Consider the following 19,444-nt stretch of genomic DNA (forward strand, 5'->3'; position numbering starts at 1 on the left):
ACCATTGCTGCTGCTCCAAGCCTTGGTTCTCCACATGAACGCTGGAAGTCCAGTACTTCTTCCCCGCCCAGTCGGCCCACGCTCCCCTCTCACTCCAGGTACCAATTCCCCCAGTGCCTCACATGCACAACCCCCCAACATTTTTAAGAATTAGAGCCATGAAGAGAAAAAGTGCACTGAGGCCACCAGCGGGTTTGTTAAGACATGCAATATACTGCCGATTGTGAGGGCAGGCTTTTCCAAGGCTGATCCTAGAGGGAGACATAAATCAGAGATTGATCGGGGAAGGCACAGGCAGCAGAAATGGATTAGTAAGTGCTGGTGGGAGGGAACCTCCAGAGATCGGGAAAGATACAGGTGGCAGAAGATTTGATTTTTGCAAAAAAAAATGCTTTTAAAAGGCTCCTCTGACGAGTTGCCTGATTGTCAGAGGCTTTTCACGCCCACCCAGTCACAGTACCCCCACCACCAAGCCATACCCTGGATAGTCGGCTGTCCTTTGATGAACATCTGGCGGCCATCACCAGGAGGGCCTTTTACCAAGTTCGCTTGGTTCGCCAGTTGCGTCTCTTCCTTGACCAGGATGCCTTATGCACGGTCACTCACGCTCTGGTTACGTCTCGGCTGGATTAATGCAATGCTCTCTACATGGGGCTGCCCTTGAGGTGCACCCGGAGGCTGCAGTTAGTCCAGAATGCAGCTGTGCGAGTGGTAATGGGAGCCGCTCGTGGCTCCCATGTAACACCACTGCTCCGTAGTCTGCACTGGCTTCCTGTAGTCTTTCGGGTGCGCTTCAAGATCCTGGTTACCACCTTTAAAGCGCTCCATGGCTTAGGACCCGGGTACTTACGAGACCGCCTGCTGTTACCTTATGCCTCCCATCGACCCGTATGCTCTCACAGAGAGGGCCTTCTCAGGGTGCTGTCCGCCAAACAATGTCGGCTTGCAGCCCCCAGGAGTAGGGCCTTCTCTGTGGGAGCACCGATGCTCTGGAACGAACTCCCCCCTGGCTTACGTCAAGTGCCTGATCTTCGGACCTTTCGTCGTGAGCTAAAAACATATTTTTTCATTCAAGCAGGACTGGCATAAATAGTTTGATTTTAAATTGGGGTTTTAGTAACTTTTTAAATTTTTTAAATTATCGGCCGTTTAGTAATAGTTCATTTTAAATTCTTTTAATTGTATATATTCTGTATTTTATTTTGGCTGTACACCGCCCTGAGTCCTTCGGGAGAAGGGCAGTATAAAAATTTAATAAAATAAATAAATAAATAAACACCCACAGAACCAGTAGTAACAAATTTTACATTTTACCATTGTATTATACATTTACATCTTCTAGATAATCTCCCAACTTCAAGGGCCGCGGTGTCATAACAGGGACATAATAGGCACTAACCCTGCTATGCTAGCCCACCAGCTCCTCCCGATTCCGTCAGCAATAGCTCACCTTTAGAAGATCTACAGAGTCGGGGCCATGTGGCAGAAAAGTGGCTGTCTTCTTGTATACCCTTCTGTCCCCTTTGCAAAAGATTTTGGTGTGGAGAATGCAGGGTCATGAGATTGTTCCCCAAAGGCTTCCATTCTCCACACCAAAAGCTTCTGGAAAGGGGCGGAGGCCTGAAGGAGTGCAAGATCACACCCCTGAAGGCTTCCATTATCTTTGCAAAAGGCTTTTGGCATGGAGAACTAGATTGTGCCCCCAAGGCTTCCGTTCTCTGCATCAAAAGTTTTTGCAAAGGGGAAGTCGCCTTAAGGACTGTCCGATCATACACTGAACAGCTTCTGTTCCCTTTGCAAAAGCTTTTGGCCCCAAGGGCAGAGACAAAAGACTTTTGGCGCAAGGAACGGACCCCTTCCTAGTCTCTCATTTTGTTTATATCAGCTCCCTTAAAATCCAAAACACTTGTCTGACATTGTCCTGAATTATGATAAATTCAAGTAAGACTGGTCACTCTTCTCCAAAGTTCCTGTAATTTCCACTACCTCAACTATTTTATCTCTATAAGTAAGAGTTAATCCTTTGAGTCACTGATATACTTCTAAAATCTTCTGCTCCCTCATTGGATATTGATCTGGAAATATAGATGAGTTCACCACCTATGCTTCTAATTCTTTGGTTATCCTCCCTAGTTGCTCATAGTCCATTGAAACTGTTTTTAGAATCTCAGTAGTGTCATTTGTCCCAAACATGAAAAAGGAGAAAGAAATAGTGATTATTTTGATGAACTTCTCTCTCACGTCTTTAATCTTTGCACCTAGAAGGCAATGTATTTTCCTTAAGAATTTGTCTGGTTGATTCTGTTCTTTTAAGTAATGAACCTCCAGTCACCAACACAAGACCTTTTTCCTTTGAGGAAATCTAAGCTACTTTACTTCTTATCATTGATATATTTAGCAAAGATTTTTCTTCAGATGTCTCCATGCTTCCTTTCTGGGGAAGGATATGAAACCAATTACTCAGTTTCAGAAAGAGAGAAGGAGTTGCCTTTTCTGTTTTTTTCTTCTTAGCATAACATCACCCTTGTCTTTTTCATCTTCTTCACTGTGTTCTGTTCAGATAGAGACTTCTGGATTTAATTTGTCATGTTCATCATATTCACCATTGAATCTCACAGTGTTGATTGTGGAAGTGTCTGGAATTTTAGTGGCTTGCCATTTACTTTTTCCTCAAGTAATTTAACCAGTTTACACTTATGACAAGTGTAACTTGAATCCTCCATAGGTAGTAATGCAAACATTGCACACACTTTGCATGTAAAAAGGTGGTCCAAGTTGTGGGCCATATAGCAATAAGACTAAGGACCTGGCTTCAAAAAACTTAGTGACTGCAGATATGTATTGACCTCCTCTGGAATGATGAAATCTAAAATAGCTGTTATATTTCTATGTGCATATTGAAGCAATTTTTATTTTTTGGGAAGATATAATTGGGCAGTAGATTTTTTATGTGAGAAGGAATAGGAAGTAATGCCTAAAGTTTATAATAATTCAAATTCAGGAGTTTCTTTTAAAAATATGACTTTTCTGAATTTCTAAACATAAGAACGTTTATAAATGTTGTTCTACCAATAAAGTTTGGGGGGAAAAACAGAGGATGGTGGGTCAGCAATTGTCAGTTATGCCAGTTTTTCAAATCATATTACTTTAGTGTTATTATCTATTCTCCTGATAACCAAATGGAATCAGGGGATTAAATAAATAGTAGTAGCAGTGCAATTTATTAAGAACAGGAGACATTTGTGATGTGTATATCCTATAAAGTAAGCAAGAATGTGAATCTTCCTTTTACTTCCTTTGTGTGGGTTAGGACCCTTCCTACCTTTTGAGATTTATCTGCATTGCTTGATTGCTTTGTCACTAGAATAGGCAGATAACCATTTTGTAAGGCAGAAATAGAAGATGTCACCTTTTATTAATCCCCAATTCATCATCAAATTGCCTGCATGAAAAAAGTTTCAAGTTTAATCCCTGATTATTCCAGGCAGGACTGTAAAAAGTACAATCTGAAATGCTAGAAAATAGCTGCCATGTCTAGAATATGTCATGTTGTCAATTTTATAAAGATGGTATTGCCAAAAATATTCAGGGCACTGTTAAGATAAATGTGGTGTGTATTTTTTATGAAGCAGTGAAATATGCAATAACCACAATACCAGATCCTACCATTGCACAGGCTACGCATGGAAAGTGCAACCATTTTTTATACTGCCGCGTTGCTTCCTACTCTCCAGAAATTTCCTGCAAATACCAAGGAGCTTCCAGTTGGAATTACATAGGATATGCATTCCATCTTCATGAGTCTATAAATGACATCATGTTTTCATAAGGAGACAAGAAAAAGCTTATATGTTTCCTCAATGTTTCAGAAGTTGATTTGTGGTCCTTTATTAACTTATTGGTTAGCATTGTTATTGGCAGCTAAATTATTGTTGCTTAATTTCAGCAGAATGGGATTACAGATTTCTTTCATGTTTCTATTTAAAAGGTTGAGGAATATCTCCCACTTTAGTTCCTGGGGTGAAAATTCATTGCATTCTAACATAGTTAGAAGAGATGGCGCTTATATATTCTTTGACTCTGTTTAATTTCATTTATTTACTATATTTTAATCTATTGAATAAGAACATTCTTTCAGTAGTTTAAGAGAAACAGTACAAAAATGTAATGTATTAAAAAATGTGCCTCATTGTTTTCTTTGTGATACAAAGCTATATGTTAAGAAAACAGCTACTGCAAAAAGCAATAGTGTTTTTGTATACTCTTCCCCCTCAATTCAGTATTCTTTTTCTTCCTCAAAATTTTTTATTAATTGTACTACAACAATACAACATAAACACATAATGTGTTTTCTATTTACATGTCAGTTTCCTTCCACATACTTTCTGCTTTATGTATTCCCCATTTTTCCCCTTTTCTTTATCTTTTATATCTAGTTTTATTCATTTACAATATTTTATACATTTATCACCTTCTCTTCACCATCATTTATTCATATTTATTTTTCCTATTCTCTAACCAATCATACCACTTAATCCATACTTGATAGTATTCTGTCTCTTCAATGCAGTATTCTTAGTATATATTTTTGTGTCTTGATGTCATAATGATGTGCATTTAGCACTAATGTCATGAATGATGGGCTTTTAGCATTTCACCAATAGTAGCCATTATACAGTGAGAAAGGGGAAATGAATAGAATAGAATAGAATTTTTATTGGCCAAGTGTGATTGGACACACAAGGAATTTGTCTTGGTGCATATGCTCTCAGTGTACATAAAAGAAAAGATACGTTCATCAAGGTACATCATTTACAACACAATTGATGGTCAATATATCAATATAAATCATAAGGATTGCCAGCAACAAGTTATAGTCATACAGTCATAAATGGAAAGAGATTGGTGATGGGAACTATGAGAAGATTAATAGTAGTGCAGATTCAGTAAATAGTTTGACAGTGTTGATGGAATTATTTGTTTAGCAGAGTGATGGCCTTCGGGAAAAAACTGTTCTTGTGTCTAGTTGTTCTGGTGTGCAGTGCTCTATAGCGTCGTTTTGAGGGTAGGAGTTGAAACAGTTTATGTCCAGAATGCGAGGGGTATATACTTTCACAGCCCTCTTCTTGATTCGTGCAGTATACAGGTCCTCAGTGGAAGACAGGTTGGAAGCAATTATTTTTTCTGCAGTTCTAATTATCCTCTGAAGTCAGTGTTTTTCTTGTTGGGTTGCAGAACCGAACCAGAAAGTTATAGAGGTGCAAATGACAGACTCAATAATTCCTCTGTAGAACTGAATCAGCAGCTCCTTGGGCAGTTTGAGCTTACTGAGTTGACGCAGAAAGAACATTCTTTGTTGTCCTTTTTTAATGATGTTTTTGATGTTAGCTGTCCATTTTAGATCTTGCGATATGATAGAACCTAGAAATTTGAAGGTTTCTACTGTTGATACTGTGTTGTCTAGTATTGTGAGAGGTGGAAGTATGGAAGGGTTTCTCCTAAAGTCTACCACCATTTCTACGGTTTTGAGTGTGTTCAGTTCCAGATTGTTTTGGTTGCACCACAAGGCTAGTCGTTCGACCTCTCGTCTATATGCAGATTCGTCATTGTCTCGAATGAGACCAATCACTGTTGTGTCATCTGCGAACTTCAGTAGCTTAACAGATGGATCATTGGAGATGCAGTCATTGGTATACAGAGAGAAGAGAAGTGGGGAGAGCACACAGCCTTGGGGGGGCCCTGTGCTAATTGTACAGGTATTTGATGTGATCTTGCTTAGCTTCACCTGCTGCTTCCTGTTTGTTAGGAAGCTTGTGATCCACTTACAAGTCTGTTCCGGTACCTGTAGCTGGTTTAGCTTAGTTAGAAGAATGTCTGGAATGATGGTATTGAATGCTGAACTAAAGTCTACAAAAAGGACCCTTGCATAGGTCTTTGGAGACTCAAGATGTTGTAGGATGTAGTGCAGAGCCATATTAACAGCATCATCTGTTGATCTATTTGCTCGGTATGCAAATTGCAAGGGGTCTAACAGCGGATCCGTGATGGTTTTCAGGTAGGAAAGCACTAGCCTTTCAAAGGTTTTCATGACTACAGATGTTAGAGCAACTGGTCTGTAGTCATTCAGTTCCTTGATGGTGGGCTTCTTCGGCACTGGGATGATGGTAGAGCGTTTGAAGCAAGAAGGAACATAACACATCTCTAGTGATTTATTGAAAATATGGGTGAAGATGGGGCCAATTGGTCAGCACAGACTTTTAAGCAAGAAGGAGTTATCTTGTCTGGGCCTGGAGCTTTTCCTGGCTTTTGTCTGTGAAATAGGTCCTGCACTTCCTTTTCTGTGATCACTAGGGGTTGTGAACCCAATGAAATGGGGTCAGTTGTAGGAGGCTTGGCTGTTGTTGGTGTGTCTGAGATGGGGGTTGTGGAGATAGGTGGCTGTAGTTTCCTTTCAAACCTGCAGTAAAACTCATTCAGGTCATCTGCCAGTTGTTGATTACCTTCAGCCTGGGAAGGAGGTTTGCCATAGCCGGTGATATTTTTAAGAGTTTTCCACATGTTTGCTGGTTCATTTGCTGAAAACTGATTCTTTAGCTTTTCAGAGTAGCTTCTTTTTGCTGCTCTGATCTCCCTTGTTAGTACATTTCTGGCCTGATTGTACAGCATTTTATCACCTTTTCTGTAGGCTTCCTCTTTGGAATGTCGTAGCTGCTTAAGTTTAGGTGTGTAGTGTAATGACAATTTTTAGCGTTAGTTGTGTTCCATTATGTCATTTTGGGTTTTAATTATACAGAACAAATATAAAGCAACATTATATAAATACCCTTACTATTTAATGCAACAATTGAATTAAAGTTGTAGAATAAATGAATCTTTTCTGAGAACTTCAGTTCAATTACAGACATTTCTACAATGCTGTGGAAGCTTATAAAAGTTATGCAATTGTGCATCATTTAAACTACTGCTTGAGTGGAACAGTAGAGCACTCACTTCTCACCCAAATCATCAGGAGATCTCTGTGTATTTATTCAATTGTTATTAATTAGAATTTGCACCTGAAAATAGTAAATCCACCTCACTCAATCAAACTTCTTATATAAAAATGTTATGAAGATATCATAACGTGCCATGTAATAGATTTTCTCCATGTCATTAGGCTGTCCTCTTGGCTGAAAAGAGAGTCATTAAACAAAATGTGTGTATTTTACAATTCAGAAACTAGAACTTGAGTAGAGTGGGAGAACTCAACGTGACCAGCTCAACACAGCCAGCTCACCACTGCCAAGTCATCACAGGACAAGTCAACCCAGTCAATTTGCCATGGGAGCAATCAACCATGCGCAGCCAGAGTGAGAGCTATACAAAGTGGGTGGGTAGAGTGCAGAGCAGTGGCAGCAGCCAGGGGCTTCCTACCAGAGCCAGCCAAGTAAGTGAGCCATCCGAGTAAATGAGCAAGTGGGCAGAGCAGAGAGTAGTGGTGGCTGGGCACCTCCTATTTTCACACACACCACTGCTTCCATCACTACTGCCATTGCACAGAATTCAGGCCATTCAGTGATGGCAGTAGTGTTAACCCTTAACCACAGATGTACTATTTCGGCTATGCTATTACAGACATGAGGTCATAATGTCCTCAGTAGCAAAAAGGCATTCTTTGTTTTCATAGTTGGATCTAAACATTGATGTATAGAGCAGTAAACCAAAAAATATCAGACAACACCAAGTTGGCAGGAATTATTAATACTTTAGAAGATAGATTCAAAAGTGAGAAGGATCTTGGAAGCCTTGTGCATTATTAAACAGAAATCTCATCTGGAACTAAGGAGAAACCTATCAATGACGACAGTTAACCAATGAAGCATCCTGCCTTATGGAATTGTGGGTGGAGATTTTCAAGAAAAGACTGAACAACAATTTGTCCAGAATGATGTAAGATATCCTATCACTGGCAGGAAGTTGGACTAGAAGACTCCAAAGTCCCTCCCAGCTTTATGATTCTTCCTTTATAAATCAGAAATTACACTTTGAATTGTACTTAGATACTATTATAAATATAATTCAATTCTATACCTTACAATGAGTATCTCTGCATTTGTGGAGGGGCAGAGGTAGAAGACCTGGCTCACATCCTATTTGATTGTTGCTTGTATAAGGGGGTTAGAGACAGGTACCTTGGTCTATATATCAAACAAATGACCCATTGGGATCCCCATATCAAAACAACTTTATGTGCTGCCAGAACCTGAAAATAACATTTAATACAGCATAGTACTTAAACAAAATGGTTCGGTTGAGATCTGCATACATGGGACTGATTGGGGTAGATTGGAAGGGTGACATCGAAATATAATTTTAGGGCATTTTATTATATTTTACATATTTATGTATTAAATTATATTGTATCTTTTCCTATAACTATTGTATTTTACCCTACTTTTACTTTAAATTGATTGTATAGGATTTTATTGGTGATATGTGTTTGAACCTTGTGCTTTGATATGGTCTATAGGCTAATCAATAAAGCTAAATCAAATCATAGTTCAAATATTATTCTGTTAAAAATATTTGCATTTAGCAGCAAGTGAGAGAGTGTGTGAGAAAGTTGGGAATGAGACATTTGAAAGATTTTATCAGAAGAAATATGTCAGCCCATTTACTGAGAAATATGATCAGAATAAATGCAATAACCTCCTTAATTAATTCAGTATAATTGAAGCCAAGAAATTTTGCTTACACTATTCAGTATTCTCTATTTACTCAGATTAACTTCCCAGCTATGTTCCTGAAATCTGTCTTCTACTGATTTTCTTGATATTGCCAGCTATGTAGAATGTGACAACAAACAAGCTATCACATCTTGAACCAAACCAAAATTTCCAGATGGTTTTCAAAGGCAGCCCCAAACAAACCAATTTACAATAATCCAATTTGAAAGTGATAAGATATTAGTGATAATTACAGGGTCTCCTCTCCTAAAATTAACTTAATTGGTTTTACAGAATTACAGAATCAATAGAATTACATAATAATTAGTTGGAAAAAACCTTGGAGTTCTTGCCTGCCCAAGCAGGAGACCCTTTACATTATAGACAAATTGCTGACCAATCTCTTTTTAAAAACCTGCAGTGATGGAAAACATACAACTTCTGAAGGCAAGCCATTCCAATGTTCCCACTGACTAGAAAGTTCTCCTTAATTCTGGGTTGGCTTTCTCTTTGATAAGGTTCCATCCATTACTTCCTAATCCTTCTTTATTAGACTAGACATACCCAGTTCTCACAACTGTTCATCACATGATTTACTTCCAGTTCCCTAACCATCTTTGTTGCTCTTCCTGCACTCTTTCTAGAGTCTGAGCATCCTTTTTTATCATGGCAACCAAAATTAGACAACAGTATTTCAAGTATGGACCTACCAATTTAAAGTGCTACATTGCTTTTCATGATAGAGATACAGTCCTCTTTTGATGCAGCCTAGACTAACTGTATTGGCTTTTTTGGCAGCTGTAGTATACTACTGACTCATATTTGTGGTTTTCCACTAGGACTCATGGATCCCTCTCATAGTTATTGCTATTGAGCCAGGTACCACTTATTCTGTAGTTGGTTTTTCTTGCCTAAGTGTAAATCTTGCTTTTCTCACAACTGAATTGTATATTGTTGGATAGGTCCCAGTGTTCACTTCTATCAAGTTCCTTCTGGAACTTCAGCCTATCTTCTAAGCGGCTGACCTTCTTGCCCTGCGAGATTCCCCTCTCTCGCGGGTCTGGCCCCCCCACATTATCGAGGGCCCATCTTGAGGACGGGTTTTGGAACCCCGAGAGATGGCATGCCAAAAATAGGAGACTCAGGGGATTTTTAATTAATTATTTTAATCGGGTTTTTAAGGGGAATTTTAATGGGAATTTTAAGGGGAGGGCGGGAACTGACGGGTTTGGGTTGGAGGGGGGGGAGGGTAGTGTTGGGTGGGAGGGTTAGGGCGGGTATTGGGGGTAGCCCGTCGGGAGGGAAACCAGTCCCTGCGCGTGCTCGTGGCGATTATTTAGTGGGTTCGGAGGTTATGGGGGGGGAATGTGTTCCTTTCCGTGAGGGTGGTTCCATTTGCACGGTAAGTGGGAGGGGCAGATATGGCGGAAGGGGGGGATCGTATCGGTTAGGGGGTCACGCGTTCGATGTCTGCAAGCGATCGTGCGCCCCGATCCCTCTGACTTTTCCCGTTCCCCGGATGGTCAAGACCCTCAGAGCCTGGGCCTTCGTCTTATGTTATGCAACGCTCGGTCCATGGCCAATAAGGCCCCCCTAATACACGATCTTATCCAGGGTGGCGCTGCGGATCTTATAGGCGTTATGGAGACCTGGTTGGGCACTGAAGGGGGCGTGCCCCTGGTCGAAATGTGCCCACCGGGTTTCCGTGCATTCCATCAGCCGAGGGCTCAGGGTAGGGGTGGGGGGGTGGCGGTTGTTATTAAAGAGAGTCTAGAGCCGAGGGAGACCACTATACCTCAGATCGCCGGGTGTGAATCCCTCTTTGTGAGATGGGGTCATCGGTGTCAGATGGGCTTGCTGCTCACGTACCTGGCTCCTTGCTGCGTGACAGCTGCCCTGCCCGAGCTCCTGGAGGTGCTTGCCGGGGTGGCAGTGGAGACCCCCAGACTTTTAGTCATGGGGGACTTTAACTTGCCATCGGCCGGCTCGTCATCGACAGTGGCTCGGGAGTTCATGGCTTCCATGACGGCCTTGGACCTGACTCAAGTAGTGGATGGCCCCACTCACATCGGGGGTGGCACTCTGGATCTTATTTTTATCTCTGGTCAGTGGTTGAAGGATCTGGATTTGAGAGATGTAGTCATAGAACCTTTGTCATGGTCAGATCACTCTCTCCTTCGCCTGGACTTTCTGACCGCCACTCAACACCGCAGGGAGACGGAGCCACAACGTTGGTTCCGTCCCAGGCGCCTGATGGACCCGGAGAGGTTCCGGACGGAGCTTGGGCCACTTCCTGAGGGTCTGGCTCACGGCACGGCAGAGGAACTAGCCGCAGCCTGGCAACGGGCTGCGGCTGGGGCTTTAGACCGTGTCGTGCCTCTGCGGCCTCTGACCCGGCGCAGATCCCAACCGGCTCCTTGGTTCTCCGAGGAGCTGAGAGGGATGAAACGCCGGAGAAGATGCCTAGAGAGCTCCTGGAGGTCTAGCCGTTTAGAGGCTGATCGGACACTAGTTAGGTCCTATACTAGGACCTACCTAGTGGCACTGAGGGAAGCGAGGCATTGCTACGCCTCCTCCCTCATTGCGTCGGCAGATAACCGCCCAGCCGCCCTGTTTCGGGTGACCCGTTCCCTCCTTCACCAGGGGGAGCGGGATGACCCGTTGCAGGGACGTGCTGAGGAGTTTAACGGTTATCTATACGATAAAATCGTTCAGCTTCGAGACGGTCTAGACCAAAATTGCGGCGATTCAGATGAGGCGTCTGAGGGTGGTCTTGGTGACATTTTCTGGGATGAGTTTGACCCTGTGGCTCCCGAGGACATGGACAGGTTGCTGGGTAGGCTGAATGCCACCACGTGTTTACTGGACCCGTGCCCCTCCTGGCTGGTGCTGGCCACTCAGGAGGTGACACGAGGCTGGCTCCAGGCGATTACGAGTGCCTCCTTGTTGGAGGGAGTCTTTCCGGCCGCCTTGAAAGAGGCGGTGGTGAGGCCCTTCCTCAAGAAGCCCTCCCTGTCTTAGGTAATTATCGTCCGGTCTCCAACCTTCGCTTCGCGGCGAAGGTTGTAGAGAGTATGGTGGCATATCAGTTTCCCCTGCACCTGGATGAAACTGTCTATCTAGACCCGTTCCAGTCCGGTTTCCGGCCCGGCTACAGCACGGAGACGGCTTTGGTCGCGTTGGTGGATGATCTCTGGAGGGCCAGGGATAGGGGTTGTTCCTCTGTCCTGGTCCTATTAGACCTCTCAGCGGCTTTTGATACCATCGACCATGGTATCCTGCTGCGCCGGTTGGAGGGATTGGGAGTGGGAGGCACCGTTTATCGGTGGTCCCCCCCCTATCTCTCCGACCGGCCGCAGACGGTGTTGACAGGGGGGCAGAGGTCGGCCCCGAGGCGCCTCACTTGTGGGGTGCCGCAGGGGTCGATTCTCTCGCCCCTTCTGTTCAACATCTATATGAAGCCGCTGGGTGAGATCATCAGTGGCTTCGGTGTGAGGTACCAGCTGTACGCTGATGACACCCAGCTGTACTTCTCACACCGGCCACCCCAATGAAGCTATCAAGTGCTGTCCCGGTGTTTGGAAGCCGACGGGTCTGGATGGGGAGAAACAGGCTCAAGCTCAATCCTTCCAAGACAGAGTGGCTGTGGATGCGGCATCCCGGTACAGTCAGCTGAGTCCTCGGCTGACTGTTGGGGCGAGTCACTGGCCCCGATGGAGAGGGTGCGCAATCTGGGCGTTCTCCTGGATGAACGGCTGTCTTTTGAAGATCATTTGACGGCCGTCTCCAGGAGAGCTTTCCACCAGGTTCGCCTGGTGCGCCAGTTGCGCCCCTTTCTAGACCGGGATGCCTTATGCACGGTCACTCACGCCCTCGTGACGTCTCGCCTGGATTATTGCAATGCTCTCTACATGGGGCTCCCCTTGAGGGGCATCCGGAGGCTCCAGTTAGTTCAGAATGCAGCTGCGCGGGTGATAGAGGGAGCCCCTCGTGGCTCCCGTGTTACACCTATCCTGCGCAGACTGCACTGGCTACCTGTGGCCTTCCGGGTGCGCTTCAAGGTTTTGGTAACCACCTTTAAAGCGCTCCATGGCATAGGGCCGGGCTATTTACGGGACCGCCTACTGCTACCAAATACCTCTCACCGACCCGTGCGCTCTCACAGAGAGGGACTCCTCAGGGTGCCGTCAGCTAGGCAGTGCCGTCTGGCGACACCCAGGGGAAGGGCCTTCTCTGTGGGGGCTCCCACCCTCTGGAACGAACTCCCTCCAGGACTTCGCCAACTTCCGGACCTCCGAACCTTTCGTCGCGAGCTTAAAACACACTTATTTATCTGCGCGGGACTTGATTAGATTTTAAAGTTATGGGTTTTAAGGGGTTTTTATTATTTATACTATTTTAAATTTCGGGCAATAGAATAAGTTTTTTAATTGTTTTTTAATCTGTATTTATATGTATTTTAACTGCCTGTGAACCGCCCTGAGTCCTTAGGGAGATAGGGCGGTATATAAATTTGAAAAATAAAATAAAATAAATAAGTTGTTAGCTATTACTACTTGGTGTTGTCTACAAATTTAATGTGTTCCCCTTCTATCCCCTCATCTAAATTATTTATTGAGGATGTTGAAGATATTAAAGAGTACTGAGCCTAAGACAGAACCTTGTGGTATTCTGCTGCTTACTTCTCTCCATATAGATGTGATTCCCTTGAGGACTACACATTGAGTGTGTTTTACCAGCCAGCCAATCCATCTGGTGGTAATGCTTTCTATCCCACATTTTTCTACCTTAATAAGAAGCAAGCTGTGATTTATTTATTTGTATCCTGTCTATATTATTTTTACAAATAACTCAAGGTGACATATCCAGAACATGTTCCTCCTATTTTTCCACAAAAACAACTATGTGATTATGATGTCTCCCTTGGACAACTCCCCAAATTCCTCCTCAGATGTCAGCTCAGGGGAGGATGAGCCCATTCCTGGCACATCGGGAAATGAGTTGATTGATGGTTCTGAATGGCTGTCCCAAAGAGATTTGGAAGAGATTTCAGCTAGGGAAAGCTTACAGTAGCAGACGGGCAGTGAAGAGGAGGAGAAACTGCCTTCTGTACCTAATCTGAGAACAAATAGGGCAGACAAAGGCAGGAGCAGTGGAGATCAGCCAGACTACACAAGAGAAGAAAGCCTCATTCCTAGTCTAGAGGGACTGCACCAGAAATCTGGCTATTTATCATAGCAGACAGACAGAGGCATTGCTGGGAACATTGTGTTTTCTAGCTGTGTGTTTTTGGTTGTCATTTTTCTTGCTTTACTCTGGATTGACACCATATTTGGAATTAATTCGTGCCTTGGAGACTGTCCACTTTTCTTGCCTCATAAGCTCTCTTGTGTGTGGATTTAAATTTGTATAATAGCATTATTTTGTTTGAGCAACTTTCAGTTGTTTTGTGAACTATTGGGCCATTGCTCTGTGAACTAAACTTGGCCTGTTTGTGGCTGGACTTAATTGGGAAAGTTCTAAGTTTTGGTGAAGGGAATTGCTGGGGAATATTAATAAACTCGCTAAACCACAATTATGTGTGAGTGAGTGGGACAGAACAGCGATGTGAGTTGGGCTGATTATATTATATTTTGATTTATCATAATAATTATAATTAACAATAAATATTATTTATATAATAAAGTGGTATATATAATATAGTAATATTAATATATTAATATAATATTAATGTGTTATTCAACTGAGGAATAAAAATGAAATACTAGATAAGGACAATAATCACCATAAAAATAAAATATAATAAATCAGGGTACCCACATTTGTCAAAGTAAGTAAAAATTAATTTCCTTGACTTCTAGGGAAGATATGACAAATTGAAGATTGTTCTGCTGACAGTGGAGCTGTTGACCACTGAGAATAAAGGGCAAAAACACATGCTAATTGACTCTTTTGTGATTCCTTTCTAGACAAAGAGAGGACTTGAAATGAAGATGTTGCATTGGATATACAAATGAGTAAACAGATCTGCAAACATCTAGAAACAAAATTATAACTAGAAACCAGTATGAGTTTGTTCAAAACAGACCTTCCAAAGCAATCTTATTTCATTCTTTGACAAAGTGACTAAATTAGTAGACCAGTGAAATGCTGTGGACATAGTATTCTTAGATTTCAGTAAGGCATTCGACAGTAGAAGTAGACCACAAACTACTTCTTGGTAAACCTGAAAAATGTGAGATAGACAGCATCACTACCAGATAGATTTGTAAATGGCTGAAAAACCATATATACTCAATGAGTAATCCTTAATGGTACTACATCTACATGGAGGAAAGTAAGCAGTGGGGCACCACAAGGTTCTGTCTTAGGTCTAGTACTTTTCAATATCTTCATAAATGACTTAGATGAGGAAATAGAAGGGGAACACTTAAATTTGCAAATTACACTAAGCTAGCAGGAATAGCCAACACCCCAGCAAAAAGATCCAGGATCCAAAAAGATCTTGATAGACTTGAACAATAGACCCTATCCAACAAAATGAAATTTAATGTGGAGAAAAGCAAGGTTTTACACCTAGGCAGGAAAATCCAAAGGTTTTTGGATATATTAGTGAATGTATTAGGTACATATTAGGTGAAAAGTGGTTCAGAAACAATAACTGTGAGAGAGACCTTAAGAGTCCTCTAAGAGACAATCACTTAAACATGTGCCAGCAATGTATGGCGGCTAAGTATTACTAAAATTATGCTTGTGCTGAAGGGGGAAATCATTGCTATATATAGCATTTCTTTATCTTTATTGTATTTCTATTTCATGTTTTCCTTTTCTATTTTCTTTTTTTTTCTTCATTTTCTATTTTTTTAAAATATATTTTTAGTCTGTAATTTTTTTTCTATTTTTAATTGTAAAGGTTAATTAATTTAAATTTTAAAAAAAGAGCAATCAGTTTCTTATAACTCCCAAAAGTAAGCTTTTGTAAGCTTTTGGGCATTCCCACAATGCTATAGGGCCGTGATGGCGAACCTATAGTAAACGTGCCACAGGTGGCACATGCGGGCACACGAGCCGATGCCCAGATCAGGTCCACCATGCATGCCCATGCACCTCCTGCTAGCCAGCTGATTTTCAGGTCTCTGTCAGGAGACACGTGCATGCGCGGGGGTGGGGGGTTGCGACGCACCTCCATCCCCCATTTCTGGTTCCAGGAGACTTCAGTCTTGCACATATGAGTGGGGAGCAGGGGGAGCACAGGAGGTCGTATGCATTGGGGGTTGCACACACATGTACAGGGCCTGGGGGGCATTGCATTATGGGTGTCAGCACATGCATGCATGCTGTCGCACGCACTCCTGTGCTTTCGGCATCCGAGGAAAAAAAGGTTTGCCATCACTGCTATAGGGTTTTTTCTACATATCTTAACATATAACAAATTCAAAAGAAAATATTGTGGATGATCTCTCAAATAGCTCTCCTGGAAACCAGCTCCATTTTCTTTTCCCTGTTCTGAAATGTTTCTATTACACCTGTTTGGGATTAGAATTCTAATTCTAATTAGAATTAGAAGTTAGTACTTGAACTTTGTTTTTCTCTCCTGTTTTTCTCTTTTCTTTTTCTACGTCATGTTTCAGAAGCATAAGGATCCATTTTGGGAGATAATCTTGATTGGAATAAAAATAAGATAAGCTGTTAATTTCATGGAAGCATCCCTGTAGTTTCCTTGGTACCAATCTGGAAGCAGTTTATAGTTGGCTTTTTCAGGATTTTTTTTAAAAAAATTCCACACTATAAGCTACAGCTGAAATATTTCCTGGTGATTTTCTATCCAAATACTAACAAGATCCAATCTTGGTTTACTATATAAGTGGAGAAAACAGATCTTTTTTTTTTTTTATTCAAAAAGCTTTACAAAAAAAAAAATTCCCCCCCCCTTTCCCCCCAACCCCTCTCCCTTCACAAACCCCCTCCCCCCTCCCCCCCTGGCTTCCCGGAACAAACACAAGGTATAGTTAAAAATAAAACAAACATGCTAAAAAATTTTTTTTCCCAAAACTATTATACCAATTCTCCCTCTCTAACTCTGACTTCCTCCTTACATAACCAAATCCTTCAAAAAATTAACAATAAACAGTAATAAAATATATAAATCAGTAGAACAAATTAATCCTAAAATATTTAAAACCAGCTAAAGCATAAAAATCCAATCCAGTTCAGAGAATATCTCCCTTATAGCTTCTATAACCATATAACCATATAATTTCCCCCCCAAGTCTTTCTTACATAAGATCTTTCAAGAATATTCTATTTAAAATTCAATACAACAGATTATAAAATTTATAAAATTTCAATAGAGAAAATTACAATATTATTTAATTAATTACAATATCTATTCAACTTTAGTCCTTCCTCATCAAAATCCAGTATATCCAAATATCTAGTCTCTTATAATCACAAATTGTCTTTCGGGGACACTAATATTTTTGTCTATTAATATTTTAAAAAAACCTTGTTTCAAGAATAATACTTTTGTCTCTTGCCATTTTTTTTGGTGCATTAATCTCTGTCTTTCCTTCGTTGCTCCTTTTAAAAAGTCAATCACAATATTTCCTAGTAATTCCTTATGTCCAGAAATCCAAAAATTACTGCCGTATATTCCATCAGTCCAAAAAGAGAACTCTTGGGAAACATTAAGCTTGTGAGTCTTTTCCATTTGAGGGACAATCTCCTGTAGCACAAATTCAGGCAGCTCATCCAAACTATTTAAAGAAAACTTCTTTAGATCACCTTGTTTCTTCACGATCAAATCTTCATATTTATCCACTTTTATTTGTATGTCCTCCATTCCATTTTCCGAATAATTGCACTGGTTAATTTGCTCCAAACTCTCATCCAAAACGTCCCCATTTTTTATCAATTCGTATTTTTGAATAATTAAATACATACTTTCTGTGTAGTCCTGTATAAAGTCACGAATCCATTCTTCTGAAAGAACCTCCATAACAAAATTCCTGCTGAGAATCCCCTTGTAAAGTACTTAAACAGCGTAATATAATCCAACAGTCCACAGTCAAACACAATAAGATAAAATCTCCATTCAGTTTCAATTCAACAGCAAAGCTCCCTTTGATGTATCGCTCTACTTTCAGTTTCTCTAAAATGAAACTAAAGGGGGGGCGGAAATTCCTCTTTTTTTTTTCTTTTAAAAAAAAAGGGGGATAGAAGTCAGAAAATCAAAAATACTTGCAAACCAATAATTGTTCCTCACACTCGTTCCGCCTGCTTTTCGTATCCACAAAAAGAAATCAATTGCTAGCAGAAGTGGACACCTTCCTCTTTTCCTGCTTTTTCAGGAGCGCAGAGAATACTGGAGGTTGGGGGAGGGGTAAATAAGGGGATTCGACCGTTCAGGACTTTGTATTACAAAAACAAAGCCCCTAGGGGAATCTACCCAATTCCTCCCCCTTGCTCTGTCTCTCTCTTTCAACCAGAGAGAGAAATGAAGCCGGGATCAGTTGTTAAATCCGGCTTTTACCATATTCAATGCGGAGTGCCATAAATTAGCACCCAGCGAGAAAGGTGGCGCCACCCAGAAGCCGAGAAAACAGATCTTGATATATTTGAAACTTTTGAAATTATTTCAGATTTTGTTTCATGGATTAATTCCCTGTACATTATGGACTTAACTGTACACTAAATTAGAGTTGGGCAACCTGGGATCCTTCATATATTGTTGCATTCAATATGCTGTGAATCTTCCATGCCATTTTGTACATCTTATAGTGATAGAATTTTGAAAGACAATTAAATATCCTGGGTCTAGCCATATTTGTGATATTAGCATTAAATTAAATAGCATGTAGTTTTTGTCTGGACCCTGTCTACTTTTTGGAATGTGGCATAACCTAGTATTGTACAAATCATTAAATCCAGAAAATAATTACACACTTCAAGAGAAAAATCTTCCCAGACTAGTATTGTCAGATGCATTGAAATATAGTGTCTACTTGGGTAGTTGGGTATTGTAGGATAAATCTGGAGACCAAGCCAAGAAATGATTTCAGCTGATTGTTTAGAAAAGGGGTTTTTTTCAAATGGGACTTGGCAGGTTTTCCATTCAGTCTCATTTGAGACTCGGGGAAAAATCAGGTGAAATTCAGCAGGTTCTGATAGGTTCTGGAGAACCAGTAGCAGAAATTTTGAGTAGTTCAGAGAACCTGGAAATACCACCTCTGGTTGGTCCAGAGTGGGCTGGGAATGGAGATTTTACAATATCCTTTCCCCAGGAGTAGGGAGGGAATGGAGATTTTTCAGTATCCTTCCCCTGGAGTGGGGTGGAAATGGAGATTTTGCAGTATTCTTCCCCTGCCATGCCCACCAAACCAGGCCCACAGAACCAGTAGTAAAAAAATTTGAATTCCACCACTTGAAAAAATGTAATGAAATGTCATCACAATATCTTTCACAAATTGTGACAAAGGTTTGCAGCCTCTGTGCTGCACAAGTTGTGCTGTCAATAAACACAATATAGGCAGTCCTTGACTTATGACCACAATTGAGACCAGAATTTCTACTGCAAAAGAAGGCAGTTATTACACCTAATTTTATTATCTTTTTTTGCCATGGTTGTTAAGCAAATCACTGCAGTTGTTCAATGATTCATGCAATTGTTAAGTGAACTTGACTTCCATTATTGATTTTGCTTATTGGAAGCCAGGTGAGAAGATCGCAAGTGGCAATCA

The 19,444-nt window shown here is 41.4% G+C and overlaps 1 protein-coding gene across 1 annotated transcript in view; it reads left to right on the forward strand.

Annotated features, from left to right (window-relative positions):
- Window positions 1-19,444, forward strand: part of EPHA5 (EPH receptor A5) — a 213,435-nt gene that overhangs the window by 157,074 nt on the left and 36,917 nt on the right. The gene's annotated exons all lie outside the window — the stretch shown is intronic.

This window comes from Ahaetulla prasina, chromosome 4, assembly GCF_028640845.1.
Source record: "Ahaetulla prasina isolate Xishuangbanna chromosome 4, ASM2864084v1, whole genome shotgun sequence".
Lineage (NCBI taxonomy): Eukaryota > Metazoa > Chordata > Lepidosauria > Squamata > Colubridae > Ahaetulla > Ahaetulla prasina.